Source organism: Euprymna scolopes, chromosome 32 (genome assembly GCF_053919585.1).
Source record: "Euprymna scolopes isolate OS-2025 chromosome 32, ASM5391958v1, whole genome shotgun sequence".
NCBI lineage: Eukaryota > Metazoa > Mollusca > Cephalopoda > Sepiida > Sepiolidae > Euprymna > Euprymna scolopes.
The window spans coordinates 16,797,966-16,821,836 of NC_136513.1; positions in this window are offsets into that span (position 1 = coordinate 16,797,966).

Here is a 23,871-nt window from a genome sequence, read left to right on the forward strand (position 1 = left end):
ATACAACAGAAATACATAAATTAAATACTGAAATAAAATGTAGTTATTAATATTTGAATCTTAAAATAAAAAGTGCGAATTAATAGAGAAAATCACTTATCACAACAACGCATTCCGTCTCCAAACTAGTGAAGAATTTAACTTTTAATAGCGTTCAGAAGATGTTTTTTTTTTTTTAAATTAACCGTTAAGAGAAAGCGTGATTTTATTCTGAACTTTAACTAATCACGTTTTAAGCAACTTATGTTTGGTTAACTTTCCTTGTTGCATATTTGTTTATTTTATTTCTTTTTCTGTTAATTACAGTAATAAATCTCCCAACCCCATTCTTCATTTTGGGAAAGTTATCTCTCGATAAATGACCAATAATGAAAATAAATTAAACTATGTAAATCAATGTATAACCTGTAAATGAGATTCATAACCCATTCTGTGTCTCTTCTGACTCTTATGTTATAAATAAACAACTTCTATAAAAAATTGCACTTGTGTCATTTTATATTGTAAAAAATAAATTAAAAGAATTTGTTTTCAACCGGAAATTAGATGATAATTCTTCCTATCCCGATACTGATTACGATACCCCAAAATTGGAATTTTTTTCTGATTCCCGATTCCGATTCCCATCAATCGTCTCAAAACTAGCCTCAAGTGTGATAATGTGTTTGGAATGATAGAAAAACACATGCTTTAAGAAAAGCGGAAGGGACAATAAATCTGACACATCAAAAAGTATTTTTTTATGAGAAAGAGAGATTAAACAATTTCAGAGTCGACTTTCCTCAAGCGCAAAGACATCCATAGTAATTTCATAAAATAAGCGGCATACTTACGATTGAAAGGCTAAGCTAATTCTTAACAGAATTAACTAAACACACGAATCTGAATTTAAACTTACAATAGAACTCTAGTAAACCTCTAGATTAGCTGCATATTTCAACTAATACTTGGGATATGAGCGAAAAACTACATCAGAGTAAAGCGTGGCGGCATAAGCATAGATGCTGATTACTGACTAATATTCAGTTAAAGTTCATTGATATAGAACAAAAACACAGAGTCGGGAACATATAAAATGTATGATAAACACCTGTATGGATATGAAAAAGAAGAAAAACGCATCGTCAAGAGTTATTCGTAATTCCCGATAGGTAAAATCCGCAATGATGTCAATAACCTCATCAACCATAAGTTATTAGTATATGTTGAGAAGCAAAATGTCTCACTTTAAACAAAAATAAAACCAAGAAAACTAACATCAAAATCGTAGATAGACAACTTTTCTAGCAGGTGGACGAGCATATAGTCATCAAGCTTATATTTAGAAAATGAAATTATCTCGGAACCATTAGATAGAGAAGAATAACAGACTATTTACTATTGAGTACATAATGTAAGTTCTTCATCAATCGATAAAGCCAGCGTTTTGAGATGAGTTTGAGCACGGATAATTTGTAGATAGTTAAACTCAGCTGCTGAAATTATTTTCATACAGTTATTGCTAGCCTCTCCATATTCTAGAACGATCTCAGTCGTATTTGTTTGATAATAGTTACGATGGAAACGGGTAAAACAATACACACAATGAAAAACAATGGAGGTGAATACAGTTTTGGAATAAAACATACGAGTAGTAATGCTGTCATCCTCTCTCTGTGAACGTCTAAATCCGTTTACCTGTATGATTTTGCTTCTTTTTTTTTTCTTCATTAGAATTTCTGTCCCTATATTTAAAACATCTTCAACACTAAGCAAAACTTGTTGCGAGGCTATATAAAGCATGTTCTCGACTTAGTAATAAGGCAAACCATATAAAACTACATTATTTATTTAAAACAAAACAAAACAAAGTAAAGTTCATACATTGGTGCAATAATTTGGTAGGCACGTAAGGACGTGTGATTGTGGCTTGTACATGTTGACCTCTGCGAAAGTGTGCCCAAATAGAGGTTATAGTTCATATTTTACACGCGCGATATATAGCTTAATTATAACAGTTTTTGATTTTTCATACTGTATTAGCCCTACGTGTAATCACCTATAAGGTAACAGTGTTTATACAAAAAATGGGTAAGCCTTACATCACACGATGATGCATGTTTATGGTGCGCGCAGATTTACGTGTGCATTGCTTGGGGGCCAAGTTAAAAAGAGAGAGAAAAGAAGGGGAACGGAAGGCTATGTCAAAGGTCACCGTAAATGCATGCGTATCAAAGTTATGCGATGTTTGCACGTGCTCCACCCCGTGGGAGCGTGTGTGTGTTGTTGCGCACGGCTTGTTCCGTGTCTGTGTTTTTGATCTAGATAAAGCGAATTGGTTCACTATAACCACGAGCATATTCTTTAGTATGTGGAATAATCAATCTGTCTCGCTTATCTTAACAAAGAGCCCTATCAATTTTAATCATTTTGAATGCTATCACGCGCGAATAATTCATTTCATTAACATTCCACTCAAGTATACTAGCAGTGTATCGAATCATATCGAGTGCTTTGGCATTCATAGTTTATAGTTCGTCCTGACTGTGGAGGTGTGTAATTTTAAAACAAAATATATGTTGTTGTAGACGGTTGTGATCTAGCTTTTCATTACCACGTTTCTTATTTTATCGGGTTACAGTATCCTCAAATCTTTGTATTTTTTTCATTTCAACACTCTTTATCAGGCCTGTTGTATATAGTTAAAAGTCATATGAGTGGAAGAGCGATCCTGTTTTATTATGAGATTACCATATTTGGTGATGTCAAATTTCATCCTTATGTCAATTAAAACAATCTGATCGTATCTATTAGGTTATTAGACTAGTTTTCATTATTTACAAAAAAATAAGTTCATCAATGAACAGTAGAGGCTTAACTGCAGAAAGTAACTTTCTATATTCATAATCTTCTTTCACATTCCATGAAAGAAGTATGAACAATATCAAGTCGATGACAATAAGCAAAAGAGATATATATGATCGCCCCGAATAAAAAAAACACTGCTATAATATCCCCATTTCCTGAAATAAAATTGGTTTCCAGATTAATCATGCTATTCTATATAGATGTTCGAATTTTGGAGGCTATTTCTGTACCCATTAAAAGGGGGCATGTTAACGCACTCTTATAATCTTCCTAACTCATTACAAGGTTAGTAGATCTCCATTTTCAGTTTCTTTTTATTTCAATCTAAATGGCCATAGATACTTTCAGCCAATATGCGAGTGAAAAGTTTTTGCATTAGGTTAAAGATTGGTTTTTTAGCCCTTTGTCTTATCTTACACTAGCGAGAAGTTTCGTCGTAAAATACGCTTAAATATCATATTCTTATTCATACAGATTTAGTATTTATCTTTATAGAGAACATCCCAACTGATTATTATATTGTACACAATATATATAGTCATAAGTTTAAAAAGTTAAAAAAATTGGTGTCATTAGCTGCAATCAAAACCAAAACATTAAATTCTTAAGCCATGGCAATTATGTAGCGAATCAGCCTTCGTTAATAATGCATGAGTTATCGCCACACAAGTAGAAAAGTTATAAAATAAGCAAGTTCAATCTAAAATGTATATGTATGGATGTGCAGAAGCTAATTGATTTACTCATGCTAAGGTCAATTTTTTTAATTTCAATTTTTACACCTTAGTAATTTTACAGGCTAAAGACAACATTGAAACTATTCCTTAGGTCCAAATACCCTTATATATCAACTTGAAATCTGTAAACTAAATATACATGTAAGAGTTCGGTAGAGACGTTTCAGACACATGCAGTCAAAATCACTTTTGGTTATATATACATACACCCTCACCCCCATATATATATATATATATATATATATATATATATATATAAATATATATATATATAAATATATATATATATATATATATATATAATTCAAGCAACAATTCGAAATTTTTGTTTTACAATAGGTAGATTCATTGAGTCTCTAAAAAACGGCACTAGGATCCTGATCATCAAGCTGGTAGTGCCGTTTATCAGACACATGGAAGCTACATATCGTTAAAATAAAATTTTGGAATCATTGCTATTATTATTATTATTATTATTATTATTATTATTATTATTATTATTATTATTATTATTATTAATATAATAATAATAATTATTATATTGTTATTATAATGCTTCATTAATTTTTGAATGTTATTAAATAGTAATTATTTAACAAATAAAATAATGTTTAATTTAATTGTTTTATATGTAAAAGTAGTCTATATGGTATCACCAGAATTGATCTTGTCATCAAAAGCATTATGGTGTGGAAAGAAAGATAAAATCCGGGAAGAGTAAAAAAAAAAAAAAAAAAAATCGTATGCAAAGTTATATTCTTGTACGGAATAGAACGAAAAAAATGTCGGCGTAGAAAAGAGGACATAATTCTACAGTTTTTTTTTCATTAAAACCGCTTGTCTTTATTGTTGCAGACCATTGACTAATTGGGAATTTTTTGTACAAATTCCAATAGCGATAGAAGCGACCTTACATGTCTGAATGTGGCACAATATTGAATGAGTGCGATCGAAAATGTACCGTTGTACAACTACTGCTGCGCACTAATTAAAGTGTTGACAAAGAGACCATTGCCAGCACTTTATAAAGGAATCGCTAGATTGTCACAAGTAGCAGTGACTTGACCAGGCTGACGAAATCTAAGTTTACGGCTACGGTTATGATCTTTTGTGTGACTTCAAGTGAGGGCCAGACAATGCCACCTCACATTTTCGAAGTCGGCTAAAAAGTTAACACCAAAGGGTACCTGGATGTGCTTAAGAGTGTAATAATCCACTGGTGCAATTAGTGGTCGCTTGTTTACCCTGAGTGTAGTAGCTGGACTTGGCGGCGGTCCATTCCTCCAAAGAGACTCAGGCTTGGATTCAGAAGGATGTGTACCCTTATTTAACTGGTCCACTCCTTCCCAACCTGAAATCGCTAGACTACATTGTTTGGTCATACATAGAGAACATCAGCAACAGGATCTCCTACCAAACCAGCCTGATCGCTTCCGTCCGCTGAGTATTCGCCGAGCTCCCCAAAACATTGTGCCAGTCCGGACCAGTATCGAGCCGATAATTGAGGCTGAAGGCGGCTACATTGAATATTTCTAAGCTCTACAACCAAATCAATTTTCCTAGAGGATATTTTTTCATAAATATCTTAAAATAAAGCTGTAGTGTAGTTTTCTCTATGGTGATACTTTTATCTATAAAGTTTGTAAATTATCAAGCACATGTTCCAGGTGAGGTTTTTAAATTTGATAGAAACTTACGTTGCATTGTGATATGTTGTACAAACTTTCTGTGGAAGTTTCAATTTTCGAGTGAATACTTTGCTTGGAGCTACGTAGCAACATGAATAATTCAAGTTATATAAATTTACCGAATTTTGGGGAAAAATGTCGAATACATTTATTTTGCCCCCAAAATACGCATTCAATTGAAATACAGTTTTTCTGTCTGCTAGCTTATTTATCGACAGAGTTTCTTTATAAGCGTGTTTAAAATAAAACAATGGAAGTTTATTTAACAATATTCGCGATATAAAAACGTCTTTCTTCTCAGTTTCAAGAAATGTTGTCTAACAGCGTTTTAACACACTGACTCTTTAATTATTAGCATGTTCACAACTAGATTGGAAAAATCATGTATTCAATTCACAAAAGTTCGTATGTTTGTTGAAATATTTTCTTTTAATTACACAGAGCTAGTACCCTCCGTATGTTTTACTCTGCCCTCGCTAGTTAATATATTAATAGCTCAAAAAGTGTGTAATTAGTAAGGGTGAGGGGCTATTATTTGATAATAGCGATTGAGTCAATAGACGGTTCAGAATTTTGAGAAGGAAAAAATTAAGGATGGGCCATGTGATAACTGTTTACATAGCAAAGACTTAGATTAATGGTTACGTTATCGCAACGGGAAAACTGGAAGAACACTGAAAATATGGTGTCAGAATGAAAACGATGCTATAGTTTGATTGTTCTATGCGTCGCAGGACGTAGAATTACAGAATCTTACTAAGGCAATTAATCAATTTTAAATTAAAGTTACGCAAAACAATAAGAATGGGAGTGTTATTTTAAAACTGACAAGATAACAATGAAATATAAGAAAGACCTGCAGTTAATTGTTGCTGAATAGTTTAAATTATCAGCAACATAAAATGTGTTATATTTAAGAAGAACATGTCATAGACAAGATTGCCAACATCATTATTTATTGAGCACCCTCTTCAAGAATTCATTTATATTCTAAAATGTCGAATACGATGATATGTTACAAAGAAGAGTGGGTGAAGTTCCAAGTGGCATAGATGGACTCTCCACTGTCACGGCTGGCGAGGATTAGCCAAAATGTAAGTTGGTCAGGTTCTAAGTCAGCAGCGATCCTTAAATCAAATGCACCAATTATGTCGCTAAACAAGTCAAAATGAGTGATGTATAAATCCTAGTAATTAGATCAGCGAGACATTTCAGATAATGCGTTATCGAATGTTCTGACGCCATCCGTGTCAGTAAAATAGAGCTAACAAACAACGGCAAGATAGAAGCACTGACCACGGCAGAAAGGGGGCATATTATCTCTCAGTTATTGTTCACGGACAACACTTTGCGACCGCTCAGTGCTATCGGCGTAGTCATTAGAAATTATTATTTTCAAATCAGTGGCGATTAAATCTGTAAGCTCTGTTTACATATTATTACGATTTAGCCCATTTAAATTTATTGAGGAGAAATTAGGGAGTATATATATATATATTTTTGTGGTTGCAAGGTTGAACAATAATTAGTAAGGAAATACAATGAAGACGCAAACAACAAGATAACGCAATAATAAGTGTATTAAAGAAAAGGTATATTTACAATATGTACAAATGACGGTGTCGTGTCAGAGAGTCTTGGTGGGAGGACATGTACGCTCTTCGGCGTCACTTCCGGTGGCATTTGAGTAAGACACCCAAGGCCAACCTAGGCTTGCCATTTATAGTGTTATGTTATTCGCATATGCAAATAAGTGGTTGCCACCACAACACCCCCCTCCCAAGATTTGAAGTCACACAGATTTCAATATATTTTTCTTTTTGGGTTTACCATTAATGGTTCATTCTCTTTTCTTTTCCTACCTGATCTTCGGGGTTCAGGTGCATTTTGAGGCGGTTCCAAATTAAAAGATTCGTATATGATATCTATGGTGTCCTCCTCTTCGACTGTTGTCGTATCATCATCATCTTGGATATGACGTTTTTTATCTGATTTAGGTGCCTTTTATATATATTCTGTGGACGTTTAATCATGTATGTACAATCACCAATGCGTTTATCCACTACTCCACATTCCCAGTAAGATGTGTTATTTCTGTAGCACTTAAAATATACTCGATCTCCCGAGTTATATTTCTTTCTTCTCGTGTGTGTAGTGTTTCGGATAATTGCCTGCCTTGGCAATAGTTTGTCAAACGCTGATTTTACCTTTCTGGCAAACATTAGATCAGCTGGTGATATGTTTGATGGTGTACTAGGATGTGGTGTAATCCTATATACTTGCAAGAATTGTTGCAAAGCTTTTTCTGTTGGTGTTCCAATGGATTTCTTTAACGCTCGTTTTAGCGTGTCCACGAACCTTTCCGCGAGGCCGTTCGACCTTGGATGATACAGCGGAGTCGTGATGTGCTTCACTCGGAACGTGTCGCTAAATTCCTTAAACTCTGCGGATGTGAACTGCGTTCCGTTGTCAGTGACCAGTGTGTCTGGTACACCGAATCTTGCAAACAACTCGTGTAGGAACCTTATTGAGTTGTTCGTTGTTGGATTCCTGCAACGCATTACCTCCGGCCATTTTGTGAAACTATCCACTACAATTAAATAATAGTTTTCACCTACTGGACTAGCGAAGTCCATGTGGATTCTCGACCATGGTTGGTCGGTTTTCGGCCAAGGTTTGTGTACTATAGGTGGAGATTTTGCCGCTAACTGGCATCCTTTACATTTATCAATTGTTGTCGCTATGTCAGTGTCCATGTTACGCCAGTACACGTAGCTTCTCATTAACGACTTCATTCGATTTATCCCCGGATGTCCTGTGTGGAAATCTCTTAACATCCTATTCTGCAATGTTTTGGGTATTACCACTCTCTCGCTGTACAGTAACACATCGTCACATATGGAGAACACTTCCTGCACCTTTGTGTCCGTTATAATTTTCTCTTTTATGTCCTTTATATATTCGTCTTTCTCGGCTTCCCTTTTAATGCCCGACAAAGTTACGGGTAGTTCCTTAATGATGTTTGCTACCATATTTTTTACTTCAACATTTGTTCGAATTGCTGCAATGACAGATTCTTCCAGATTGTGTTTCTGTGGTATCAGTCTTGACAGTCCATCCGCATGGCAAATCTTTTTTGATGCTAGATGTTGTAGCTGGAAATCGTAATTAAGTAGTATTGTACCCCAGCGCAGCAATCTATTTGCGGTGTATACCGGCAATCCTTTTTTTGATCCATAGATCGTGACGAACGGTTTACGGTCGGTTTCAACTATGAATTGTCTACCATATAAATATCGGTGAAATTTAGTCACGGCAAAGATTATGCTCAACGCTTCTTTTTCGATTTGTGAATATGTCCTTTCGGCTGGTATCAGCGTTCTCGAAGCGTGCGCTATTGGTTTTCTAGACCCATCCGGCATAATATGTTGAATGCATGCTCCTAAGCCGTAGGAGCTAGCGTCACTAGCGACGACTATTTTTAAGTTTGTGTCAAAGTGCGTTAAGAATAATTCGGATGTTAGTGCGCTCTTTATTTTGTCAAAAGCGGTTTGACATTCTTGCGTCCAGTTCCACGGTGTATCCTTTTTAAGCAGATTATTTAAGGGGGCTCGCAAGTTATGCATTCCTTCAATAAAAAATTGGTAATAATTTGCGAGTCCCACGAAACTCTGCAAGGTTGTTACATTATCGGGTGCTGGCATATTTTTTATTGCCGCATATCTGTCTGGGTCTGGACGTCGTCCATGTTTGTTTATTATGTGTCCAAGATACTTAATCTCGCTCATACAAAAGTCACATTTACTTTCTTTTACTTTAAAGCCGAATTCTTGTATTCGAGTAAATACTTGTTTCAAATGTTCCTTATGTTCTTCTAGGGATTTGCTCCTGACAACAATGTCGTTCAGATATGCACATGCGCACTCAATACCACTTAGCATGGTGTCCATCGCTTGCTGAAAGATGGCAGGCGCTACTTTGATGCCAAAAGGCAATCGGTTGTATTTGTATAATCCCTTATGCGTATTGATGCATAGTATTTTTGAGCAATTCTCCTCGACCGGTATTTGCAAATACGCGTCGCTCAAGTCTATCTTGGAGAAGATATTACCCCATTCAACTTCGTGAATATTTCCTCTGGGCTTGGTATGGGGTAATGGTGATCTTTTAATAGGGAGTTGACCCCGGTCGAAAAGTCTGCGCACACTCTAACATCGTCATTCTTTTTCTTTACGTATACGGGGGGCTGCCCACTCGATGTGTTCTATTTTTGATAGAATTCCCGTCTGTTCCAATCTATTTAATTCTTTATCAATCTTTTCCAACCCAGCGAACGGAACATTTCTCTTTTTTCTAAAAATTTGGCTGGCGTTTTCTTTAAGTTCAAACGAGGTCTTGAATTTATTGCAGCGACCCAAGTTAGTCGTGAATGCCTCAGGAAATAATTCTTTTAAATCGTCTTTTATATTTACTGTTGTTGGAGAAGAACATTCTAATTTTTTACAGAATGTATTGATTAGCTTATCCCATAGTCCAAATTTCTCAATTAAATCTATTCCAAACAGATTTTCACTATTTTTTAGTACGAATATTTTTAATTTCTTCGAAATCCCTTTCAATTTTATCGGGAGGACAACTTCTCCTTCAAATTTTATACCACCACCAGTTTCCGTCCGGGCTGCTTTACTAGTTTTCATCATGGCCGGTTTTCCCAACTTTTTCCACGTATTTAGGTTTATTATAGAAACATCGGAGCCGGAGTCGAGTTGTAACTTTAGTGATGTTTTAAATATTTCCACTTTTACGTATTTTTGCCCATATTTGTCTAATTTTGTATTTGATTTTGTTTGCTGTACTCTCTTTCTGGTGTAATCTTTATATCTGCAGCAATCGCTTTTGTGTCCCACCTTCTTACAAATGTAGCATTTTTTCTTCTTATAAGGACAATCTGATTCCCAATGCTTTTCTGCACATCTCTTACAGTTATATCTAGGAAGAGGCTTGTTATATTGTGTACTATATTTATGGTTATTATCTTTGGAATATCCCGTTCCATTGCTTTTCTTTGTAAAGTTCTTGGTTGGTGCGTATGGTTTTCTAACTTTTCTTACATATGCCACTCCGGATTCTTCTATATTTTTTAAATCTTTTTTTAGTGTAATGGCCATTTCACAGTCCTCTGCTAGTTTCTGGAGGGTTAAATCTTGCTCAGATTCCAGCTTAGACAACACTCGTCTGCGTATTTCTGCATTTTTCGTGGAAACTAACCCTTGAGCGAAGATTAGACATTTAAAATCTTCTACCGTTAGTTCTGCAAGCTTAAAATTATCGCAGTTTTTATTGACAACTGATGCGTATGTCAAATAATCTTGGTTGTCCATCTTTCTTAGATTCATGCACAGCCATCTTTTATGAAAAAGAGATATACTTGGATTAAATAATTCTTTTAGTAATTTTACAGCTTCCATGAACTCTAATTCCGCAGTTTTTTTAGGTAATATGTAATCTACGAATTTGCTGTGTTCTGATGTACCCAAGTTTCTGAGTAAGAGGCTCACTTTCTGACTATTTGGCCAATTTTTACAGTCCAGTTGAAAAATATCCTCGTATCTTGTGTAGTATGCTTCAAAATTCTTCTCTTCCTCAGGCACATAATGAAATGTGACCATGCTATTAAAAATAGTTGTATGGGAGAAATTTACACTATCGACATTTTCTCGATTACTCTTTAGTAGTTCCAGTGTTTTAGCAAAACGTTCCTCTTGTCTTTCTTCCTGTTCCAATTGCAGTTTTTTCTGCTTTAATTGCGCCATTTTCTGCTTTTCTTCTTGTTCCTGCTGCCATTTCAATAATCTGTCCTCTCTCTTTTCCTCGCGGTCAGCCTGTGCCTGTATTTGTGTTTGCAAAAGCTCGTTTTGTGTAGCTTGTCTGCATTCATCCCGCTCAGCCTGTGCTTGTAAAAATTGCATGGACATTTTTGAGAAGTCTTCCATGTTTTTTTTGTTTTTTTTAGTGTGTAGTTAAAAAAATATTGTACCATGTACCATATACACCGGTTTGGGTTACAACAAAAAAACAAATTGCTGTAAGCTCCTGTTTTCAATAATAATATCGCTGCTTGCAATAATATATTCTTTTTGCGAGTCACGCTGCAAAAAAAACAAAAAAAAAAAACAGGTTTATCTGGAATCACGAAATGGAATTGACTTTCCGTTTTTAGGCACTTACTAATAAGTAACTCTTTCCACAAAATAAAAGTTTTTTTTTTTTAATCGAGTCACAATTGAATAAATGTATGCAGTACATTTAGTTCTTTGAGTTTTTTTTCTCTAGTATTTTAGTAATGAAAATACCTCTTAAATTAAGATTACCTTTTTTTCCGTGACGTTTTACTGTATTATCCGTTATTCAGTGACAACTTCAAGAAAAAAAATCCTTTCCTTGAATTTTAGTTTTAGCTGTGGTATGTCCTTTTAGTACCGACGTCAACCAAAACATTAATTAAAAAGTCCTTTAGTTGTTGTTTTGTTTAGGGAGAACAATAATTAGAATCCACTGATGACCTTTTTTTGTAGGTTACTTCCTTGCTTTTCGTAATAAGGGTCTGACCTGTCGTTTTTGCGACAGAACAAAGTTCGCTTTTCGTTTGCAAGTTGGTCCTTTAGTAAGATTTGTCGTGTAGCGACAAACAAAAATTCACTTTTACATTCGTTTGCAAGTCGGATTCCCAGAAAACGGCGTTAATTGTCGCTTTTGCCACGTTCGAGTTTGTTTTTTTTTTTCACTTGAGTTGAAACTTCTCTTTAGCGTAAAATCCGTTTGCTCGTCAACACTTTGCATTCCTTAAAAAAAATGGTCAACCTTTGCGTTGTACTTTTTTTTTTTAAATAGTTCTTCGTCAAACTGTTATATTTTACGCTTCATATCTCGTCGCCAACTGTTGTGGTTACAAGGTTGAACAATAATTAGTAAGGAAATACAATGAAGACGCAAACAACAAGATACCGCAATAATAAGTGTATTAAAGAAAAGGTATATTTACAATATGTACAAATGACGGTGTCGAGTCAGAGAGTCTTGGTGGGAGGACATGTACGCTCTTCGGCGTCACTTCCGGTGGCATTTGAGTAAGACACCCAAGGCCAACCTAGGCTTGCCATTTATAGTGTTATGTTATTCGCATATGCAAATAAGTGGTTGCCACCACAACATATATATATATATACAAATATATATATATACCAATAATTTACTACAAAGAATGCTCGCCCATTTGGTATATGTATGTACCATATTCGCTACAATCTGAGTGTTCTTGTCGGTGAGCATGAGTTATAGTGATACTTTACATAAACAAGGATGATTTTGCGAGTGGGTTCGAATCTATTAAGAACTAGTAATTATCACTTATTATACTGGTGTTTCCGTAAACATGAAGCACTATTGTATGTAAGTACTTAATAAATGTTAATATATATTACAATATTATCTTCATATTTTGGTGATAGTTAGAATATGCGCTTATCATTATAATCAAAGAAAATGTTATTATCTTACAACTCGATACAAGACTTTTTCATCTTATTTTCTACTATAGAATACCGCTTAACATGGCCTGTGGTATACTCACGGAAACGTGTTTAACGGATTATCACTTTTGCTATAAACAAGACGATTGAAACAAAATAGAAAATGCTAGTTTTAATAGTCAATAAATCAAATCCGATTTATTTACAATGTGTGTATCAGATAAACGTCTTCGGGTTGAATTTTAATTCCACCGTTCATATGAAACGATTGTCCTGATAGTTGATTGATAGAAACAATTTATTGACAAAAGAGTTGGAAATCGCGTAGCCTAAATTAATTATAGGAATAGAATATTAAATTTAATCGTTCAAAGAGTTTTTTGTACAAGATTAATGTGGATTAGGTTGAACGGAGCTAACAGATTCATAAAGTGAAGGTTGATCTATAGAGAATTGTCTACTGTTTGAAGTTTATACTATGTCACTGTTAGGATTGTAGGAACAACGAATGTAATAACTTAATGCCATTCTAAGGAAATAACTTAAAAACAAATAATAAGATCATTAAGAAAATTAAGAACAATAAGAGTACAAATTTTGCTAGGTGACTTAAAATTTTTAACATATTAAATTGGATTAGCAAATTTATAAACTTTAATCATATACAAAGACATTCACAATTAAGCCATAACTGTGCATTTTGGAAATACAATGAAAGTTAAGTTGTTGCAACTTATCAGCGCAAAGGTCAATCTAATATTTCAGCTACTTCGTTCCAGCAGTATCTGAAAAAACTCTTAGAGTAAATGTCGTAATGGGTAACGGATATACATTAATAAATAGTTATCCATAACTGTGAGTTAAGCAGATGTCATTATATTGGGATCGACGTACATTGTGAGACAAAGGTGGCATACAAAGTTTCACAAAAAATGTTTCGTCGATTTCAAAAATATTTCGATTACTTATAACAGTGAGTCAAACAGATATCATACTGTCTACTAGCTATAAAATAGACGTCACAAATGATCCACACATAATTTTATCCGTGTCGGCTCAGTAGATTCGTCGATAAATTAATGGGATGATATATATATATATATATATATATATATATATATATATATAAATACTTCATTTACTCACATAGATTAATATACGAAAGTATAAATTTATGCGTAAAGTTTAAGTACTTACTTCAACGGTGTTCAATACGTAGATAGAGCTAATTAGTAAGTCATAAAATATATATGGCGATTAAGCTACACAGAATATTCCGCGTTTCATCCACTCTAGGATTCTTCAGGCTTATGCGAGAATTTGTGGTTGTCTCGCGTTTTTATATACGCACCTTCTATTAAGATTTTTGGTTAGCCAATCAGTTTTCTAGTATCCACCGCGCACTTCATAATTAGCCAATGAGCAGGCACTTACAAGATAAAGACGTATATTTCTAATTGAATGTGTCTGTCTGTGTGTGTGTCTATCTGTGTATGTTCCCAACACAATAATTCAATTTTCAGTCTTCAGACTCGAAATTTGATATACAGGATATTGAGATTTGGGAAAATCTTTGTTATCGGTTTTCAGCCAGAAATGTGGCTGTTAAGGGGTCAAAGTTCGGTATGGGTTGGTTCAAGCCTGCCTTCCTACTACCTTTTTTTTTTGCTCAACATACACCTCCAAACACCCGGCCAACGCCGAGAACCCATGCTAGTATTAAAAATAGATATTTAGATTACAATACGACACCATCAAAGCAGCAATTCAACAACGAAACATTATAGTGAAGCAATGCGTAAATGCACGCTTTTCATATATGTTATGGGTTAGAATTGCATAAAATTAATGAGAATTATCTACTTGTAAAATTCTGGTAAAGATTCAGAAGAGTATAATATACTGAATATTTTTGAACAGCACTCATTGAAAATGTATTAAATCGACTGCCTTATAAAGGTGTATGCGCTGATGGCGTGATTAGCCTAAATTACCTGATAGCTGTTCATATCACAAATGAGTTTATTACACTGCTATGGTTTATATTTGATGTTATATTTAGTATCTTTTTAATCACTAATAATCGCGTTAACCGTTGCTTTGAACTCTTGCATTGAAGTGTCCACTAGTTAAAGCTAAAAACAATTGATGTGGGCAATTTTCTCAACGTTGCTTCAATGAATCCGCGACACTCAACGCATACTGACAAGTGGACTGTACACTTTATGACATTATCTCAATAGATTATCGTACCTGCCGTCTTCTGCGTAAGCATCATAAATAGTCTCTTCGTGTGATAAAATCGGTTTAATAAGGTGAACCATTTTTCTTTCAGCGCAACATACAACTAATAATAGCGAAGATGAATGCTAACTGCTGCCTTTCTTTTACTTTTTATAGGAAAAAAGTTAGCTTTATCGATTGTATATTTTACAAAGAAAAATGTCGGAATATCTTATGTATTCGATCTCATTGTTACGACTTACTTTTAACGTAAGAAACTTCATTATTATTAATATTGTACTAGTAGAAAAATCCTACGTTGCCAAGTTATGAATGATGACTAATACATGTTTCACAGTATTATAATTTATTGACATCAAAATCGGTGAAATCGCCCATTTTCCAATCAATTCGTTTTTAAGTGCCTACTCTAGTTGGGAACCTATCGTGGTGCAATCCGAAGAAGCTTCACATGCCCCCCCAGTCGCATAGTTCATCATACATTTGATTTTATAAAATTATTTTAAGATTGCTCTTTCAACAGAAAAATTCATTTCAAACGCACATCTGTCCTATTAAACATTCTACTGTTGATTTTATATGTCGGGACTTTCGTCTTGGGCACTAATGAAACTTGTAATATTAGGCTGTGTAAGGTGGTTAGTTTAGTCAAAATCGCTTGTTCGGTTCTTTTAAATAGGATGATAGTTATCGAATACATCCTGATACAAAGCCTATCTAAGAACACTGCCAGACGTACAATTCTTGTGAAACTTTTAAAAATCAGTTCAGACGTTTTCAAGTCCTTATGAAACGAACTCATGCAAACACACACATGCACAGATAAAGGTGCTATTATATAAAAGTAGAGATTTTCATGTAATGTCTCCTAAGTGTGCGAGCAAGTTGGCCGATAATAATTTTACAGTTGTCTTCACTACTCATACGTAATTGAGAAAGCTTATTACGCATCCGCTGATATTTATTGTAATTTGTTTCCCTGAATAGTTTTTGTGTTAGAATGAAGTATTTATAAGCAGGGCGTGGTGAAGCTTACTAACATATATTTTTAAGTCAAATGGGATGGAGTTATTAATGTCATCGGTTAATAATTTTGACAAAACCTTTTCCTTTTACCGAATGCATTCAGTGTTAAGCCTAACATATTTCTTCAAAATGATACAGTTCCTCAAGATGTTGCATTAGAGATAATTGTACTTTATCTTACATTGTGAATCTAATTCTCATTGGAAATGTAATATTTAAAAGCAAATGGAATTTAAATTGAATATTTAAATGTCATTTATATTCAAATAAATCAAAATAATTATATCTCTACTGTTGTAATTGTGCCATTAATGTGTGTAATCAAATGAAATTAAAATTAATGCAAAAAATGTTTTAAGCTTAGGACTAGACGAGAAGGCAAGATTTGGGAACAATTCTAATAACATCTGTTTTCATTAATATTTTGTATTGAATTTTCTCTTTTTGGAATCGGAAGAACTCATGAATTTATATACATGTACAGTGTAAATAGTTACATGCAAATACATGAAAATACGCAATGCGAAATCTGAAACTAACATATTGGAAATTGAAATAGTTAAATTAGCCAGAAAAAAAACTTTAATTAAACATAATAATAAATGTTGAGCCAGGAAAAATAGAGAATATAATTTTGCCGTTACGATGGGTGCCCCATATATATATATATATATATATATATATATATATATATATATATATATATATATATATATATATATATACATACATATATATATATGTATATGTATATATGTATATGATGATTGCAACGTTTTGTCAGAGCCCAAATGTCTGAGGAAGTATCTATACAAATATGACGTTACAGAGTCTTAGCTTTGTACGACAGCTATGTCTCTCTCTCGGTTAAAAGTGTTGAGATCCAGCAACAAGCAAGAGCAGGATAGCCAGCAACAAAATAAATGCAGACCAGAAAACCCCCCATAAAATATATGTATATATATACATATATTCATAATACATATACATACACACACACATATATATATATATATAACAATGCATATATAATCATTTACTTGAAACGTATTGCTTGTACATACCAATCCTAATAGATTAAATAAAATCTTTCACATAAATAATTTTTATACAAAAATATATAATATATATATATATACATATATACATATTATTTAGATAACAACACTATCATTTATAAAAAGAAATAAACAGATATTTCTGATTAATTAGTCACGAAAATTCAACGTAAATGAATGAAATATTTATACGCGCTTGGATTATGCGTGGTTTATATTTAAAGTTCATGTATTTATCTGGCGCTGCCGGAGAGAAAATACTTACACATATGATTAGTATTTTTAAAACTTTATATTCAGATAATATATGGCAGTTAAATTATTACTGATTCGTGCTTCTACACCTTTATAAAATTATATTAATACGTCTGTATTGTACAAGTGAAATCAAGTTTGATTTTGAATATAACATTTTGTTTATCTAAATTTTATTCTATAATAACACAAAAAAATAATACTGTGTGCAAAAGAAATTTGTAAAATAATTGCGTTTTAACTGAATAACATATCAATAACGTAAATACTTTCTTTTACTTTTAAATAATGCATTGTATTCAACGTAGTTAACTTGAATTAAAAATATTAACAAAAAACGGTCCGTTAAAAAATTGGACATAAAGATTTCAAATCTTGAGATAATGCACTTGAAATAAGTCGAAGGTTGCATTGGACGAAGATGCATGAACAATATTCTCATAAGCATTAATCAGAATAATTTCAAAAAGTGCAAATAAAATTATTATTACCCTATTATATATTTGATTCGAACAAAGCATACTATAATGTTTTTGTATACAATGGATTCGCATATGCATATGCCTGAGGTCGTCAACATGATAATTATCAATATTTTTATAATATTCAACATTGGCTTTTTACTAATTACACCATGTAACGCCCGTTTTCAATATATATTGACAAGTATTTTAATTTGAATATTATATTAAGACTTTATTAAGACAGTTAAATCATATTTCATTACTAGCGGGAGGGAACCCGACGTTACTCGGGTGTTTGGAGGTGTGTGTGTGGGGGGGGGTGTTGTGTGTGTGTTTTAAAAAGAGGTGTAAAAGAAAAAAAAGAAAGTTTTAGTCGGAAGGTCGGATTGAACCTCGAAGCTATGATGCGAATGTGGAAACGAAAGGAGAAAAAGCAGTTGCCTAACCATCTGGGCCATAAGGGCGTTATGTGAATGTTTATGAAGCGAAATAAACATGTGCGAGGAAGTCTGACCTAGTTTTGCAAGCCAAATCATTCATGGACATACACAAGAAGAAGCGAGCGAACACACACACATACACACACATACACACCCACTTTCGCTTATATATATACATATATATATATATATATATATATATATATATATATATATATATATATATATATATATATATATATATATATATAAGTAACTCTTGGTTCGTTCGCAATTAAAAGTCTAAAAAACCACTGGACGGATGGCTTCCACGTTTTTGGTATAATATATTTACTATATACATGTGTGTTTTTATATATTTCTTTTTAATTATAACATTATACTTAATTTTTCTATGATAAATAGGTGTTTTTCTTTGTATCGATACGACATTTTTTTTATTTAGGGACAATTATTTATTACCGCTTCCTGTCACGTTACCAGTGTTATAATTTAGCGGTTTTCCTGCTAGATCTGGAGATTTCGTTTGCAATCTAGCGGGGAATTCTAGAAAATCTGGAGATATTTAGCACACACACATCCTCAATATTAGATTAAACATAAAGAAAAGCGCTTGAAAATACTTTAAAACCTAAAATAAACTCATTCAAGTAAGTAAAAAAAGTAGCATTTATTGCCTTTGGTAACAATACTTTATTGATTATTTGTTTTGTTTTTCACCTTTTTTCGGCTAACCATTCTTAAATCTCGCTATAAAATCGATTTTTCCAAGTACATTTTAGGTGGGGGGCATTCCAACCTCCGAAGTTTAGTTTAAAATACGATCTAAGCAACCCTGCTTATTTAGAAGTATTTAGTCGAAAATTGTAAAAAGCAAGAAACAACAGCAAAAAAAAAACTTATACCAATACAGTAGAATTTAATTATCTACCAACCTAAATACTTTTAATATGCTAAAACAAAGTTTTTTTTGTTTTTTTATATTTCTAATTTCAATGTTGCGCCATTATTGTGATGTTTAATTTTCAGTATATTTCAATTTGACTTTTATTATAAAAAGTTTGAGTTTATGATTTGTTTCCTACAAAATAAAAATACCCTCTCTGAAAAAAACAGGCAAAAATAGCTGATAAAATATGTAAGCCTTCTGGGGAGTCAACCGCTTCAATATAATTCCAGAAACATATAGTAAGAAAACACGGAACATTTTATATATTGAATATACTATATTTATAATTTTTTATGGTAGCAAGTTAAACTATGGAGTTGGGTGGGGGAATTAGCGATTTTTGAAAATTTCAGACGATAAAAGTTAAAAATCTAGCGATTTTCTGGAGATTTCTTTATCGTGATCTCGCGGTTTTTTTTAAATCTCAGTTGCCAACATTGCATCACTAAAAAAACACTACAGGCTTAATGTAAACAGAATGTGTTTACAATATCGGTAAATTTTCAATGGGTTTAATCACATGATTATTGATAATGTAACCATGTGATTGAAATTTAATTTAAATTAACCACACGTGGTCGCTTTGCTATCAAATATTCACCGAAAAATGGTAGGTACACACAAAATGAATGCCGACCCTCAAAGTGTATAAACATATTGACTCCTCCCTTTACTTAAAAATTCACCAAAAATCAGGAAATTAACACATTCTAATGAAAATTGCAGTATTTTTCAAATAATGGTCGCAGAATATAATGAACTAATTATCTTTACTTAACTCTTAGAGAAAATGTTTTATTTTGTTTAAACAAAAAATACCTTTACTAAAGTTATGGTTTTCAGTAGTAAACAAACGCAAGAATTTATTTTTGCTTTTTTATATAAATAAAGCATCGTAATTTGTAACAATAAAAAATAATTTTAAGTAACATTACGAAAAAGCCCCTAAAGTCCGTATTAATCAATTCGATATAACTCGAAGAAAAATGAATTCTCACATACTATTCAGGAAATGAAAGATTCAATTAGATTCCTATTTCAGTCACCTAAATTATTTAGGGTTAAATGAGTTTAGGAATTTATAGCCAAACCTATTTTTTTGCTTAAAAAATAGCATTAATACAGTAAGTTAGGTAAAATTTGCATAGAATGCTCTGCTTTACGGTTGTAAAAATGTAACGGAAATTTGAATTTCGTTCCCTTTTAAATTCGGTACATTTTTACATTACGTCCAACTCATCGTTCACCTTCGACGCGTCAATTTTTATAGCTCTTCGGGTATTCTGGCAAGGTTAGGGGTGTCTATTCCGAAAGCCGTTCTTAACATGGGTAGATTGGTAGGTTTGTAAGAAATTTTGTGAAAAATAGTGAATAATTCCACCCCGTCTTTCCAAGCTTATAACTCCTAGAAAAATCTAACTCAAGCCCTAATTTTTTCCAATTAAAGGAGTAGGGACCAAGGTTTCATTAAAATAAAAAAGACATGTTTTTTTTTTAAAAAAAGGTTTTAACTTCGAACTTTACAGGTAAATTTCTAAAAAAACACTACTTTTTTGTTTTAAATTTGAATATATTATTTATTGACCTTTTCTCTTCAATTTCTGATATATAACACTTTGGTGAATAAAATATTTACTTCTTAATAGACATTTCAAAATGGAAGGCGTGAATTATTCTATCCCCTGTCTTTCCAAGCTTATAACTATTTGAAAAATGTAATTGAAGCCCTAATTTTGTTTTCAATTAAAGGAGCAAGCACCAAGGTTTCATAACAAAAACAAAAGAAAAAACAAACAACGTGGTTTAAAAAAGAAAGGTTTTAAACTTCGAACTTTACAGGTAAATTTTTCAAAAACACTACTTTTTTTGTTTTAAATTTGAATATATTACTTATTGACCTTTTCTCTTCAATTTGTGATATATAAAACTTTGGTGAGTAAATTAATTATTTACTTTTTACTAGACACTTGAAAATGGGGGGCGTGAATTAAAAAAAATGTTTGTCTAAAATATTATATTCAGTTTATTAGAAAGAGCATAAAATTTCACATTGACCCTGAAAATATCGTAAAAATAGAATCAATAAAAATTTTGATAGATTTTTAAAGTTTAAAAATTGAAAAATATTGAGTTCGTAAAATTCATTACTGTGTTTTAAAAGATAAAAAAATATTTCTATTACTTTTAAAACAACTTTAATAGTTTATTTTGGAAGTATAATCCATAAAGAAAATAAACAACCCACTTTTAAACGAGAAATTACGAATTTTTTATATGTTATTCGCAGTTTCATGATAGGGGTGTAAAAAATTCCTACAAAAAATCTGATACATCTACTAGATTGGAGTGTTTATTCGTTGTAAACGTACCCGACAACCTATAAATGTCGACATTTCCAATGTGAATGGTAAGCTGGACTTATATAAAAATAACAAAAAGATATACCAAACTGACTTTTTCGTTTAAAAATGGAATTATTTCCCTTTCGTTATTAACTTTTTTTTAAAAAATTTTTATAGATATTTTGTGTTTTATATACATAAAGTACAATTGTTGAATATTACTGTTTTGATTATATTCGTTTGGGGGGCACAATTAAGAAATTGAGAAAGATTAAAACGAAGCAAAATTTAAGTTTCCGTTCCATTTTTGCAACAACTGTAAAACAGCGCATACTCAGCAAGTTTTATCGTAATTTATAAGCATAATATTGAAACACTAAATCAACATTTTATTTTTTTTGCATAATTAATGATGGAAGTATTTTAATTTTTATTTTCTTAACATCTTTTTAAAAAAATAAATAATTTGTACATTCTCTTGAAAAAAAGAATCAAACTTTTCTCTACTTTCACATGTGTTCCATTTTAACAAACTGAGCCACAGCAACGCGTGGCCGGGTACAGCTAGTATATATATATATATATATATATATATATATAACCCCCCTGGTTAAGCCAATATATGACGGGAGTAAATTTCTGTAAATACAAACAGCGGACTTTATATTTGAACGAAATAAACCGGGCATGATTTATGTTGAATTTGATCTGTTAGTGTTCAATCTGGCGAAGAAATGAAACTTTATTTGGCCCCCCATCGCAAGCAAAAGGACCCCAATATGTTTTATGTAATTTTTATGTGTCTGGTTTATGTGCGCGAAATTGAAAGAATTAATGGCAAAAACTGGGAAAAAATGTAAGAAAGAGTGTTAAAAAATCATTTGTAGGCCAAAGAAAAAGGGGGGAAAATGCAGGTAGTCTTGCATAATTGGACCCGAATTCGCGTGAATTCCCGTCAAGCATTGATCGTGCGAGGCCGGCACTCATCGGTGTTAGCCGCAGAATACCGGAAAAAAACAAATAAACAAACAAAATGAACTGGAAAGAATACAAATGGGGGGACCACCTAGAAACTTACCGTGTAAAATGCAAAAATGTTTATTGTATTTTTTTATTTATTTATTGTTAGTGTGTTTTCTGCACTAAAATCCAATAAACAAAACCAACTGCAAAAAATACAAATGGAAAAAAATAAATAAATAAAACCAGAAAACAGAACATGTATAATGAAAATATGTTTAATACATTTTTTGTTGTTTTAATTCTGGTTTATTTTCTGCCAAAAATGTATTTTTTAACCGTATAACTGTTAGGTGTAAGTACAACGGTTTGTTATGGGTTTAGTTTTGTTTTCTTTTTTTGTATTGTTTTCTTTGTGGTCGCTTTTTACCAATCAGAATGTCGCTTGATTCCATATCGATAGCATAGTAGTAATTGGGCTAATGGAACTACCAGAAATTCAATGTATAGAAATAAAAAATCAATCAGTAAGTAATCCGAAAATAAGGAGTCAGCTCTCCCCACACCTACTATCACGTAAAAAATCACTGCAAACATCATAGAAGGAAAAATACACTAAATAAAATATTAAATCGAGTAATCGTTTTAACATGTAAATAACGCTCGCGGCTGACTGGTAGAGTTTGTTCTAAAACCTGGAATCCAAGGTTACTTCGTTTCGTTTAAGTAACCTCTCGACTCGCCACCCTCCAACCAAAAAGGGAAAAGGGGGGGGAATAAAATAAAACGAATATAAAAAATGGCATAAGTTACCCATAGAATAGCTGTAATCGAAAGTTGCGTTTCACCCGATGGTAAAATGCCAATCCATTTTTTGTAAGCAACTAAGAACTCAAACTGGTGTTTCCTCATAAATTCCCCTGTGTATGTATCTGCAACGGTGGTAAGTGGCTGCGGGGGAGTATGAATCTAATAAAGAGAAAATATTTTACCACTTCCATTGATTCTAACAGCAGAAAAATTATTGGGATCTAAGATTATCGAGGAATGGATACGACTTCGGCGCGCTCATTTTTTTTTTTATTTTCTAGATAAAAACGCAGATAGGTAGGTGGCTGCTAACAAAGAAACCTCTGATGATTTGAGTGAAGAAGATTTGATCAGGATTGGTGCATAACCTCTAAAGCTGAAAAAAATTATAATCGTGTATATACGAAAATAGAAAAAAAAACAGCGAAACTTGGATTCACATTCATAGAGATATATGATAAAGAGAGTTCAATGCGAATGTTCTGCTGTGATTATTTGTGATGATTTAGCAAGTGAAAGTGC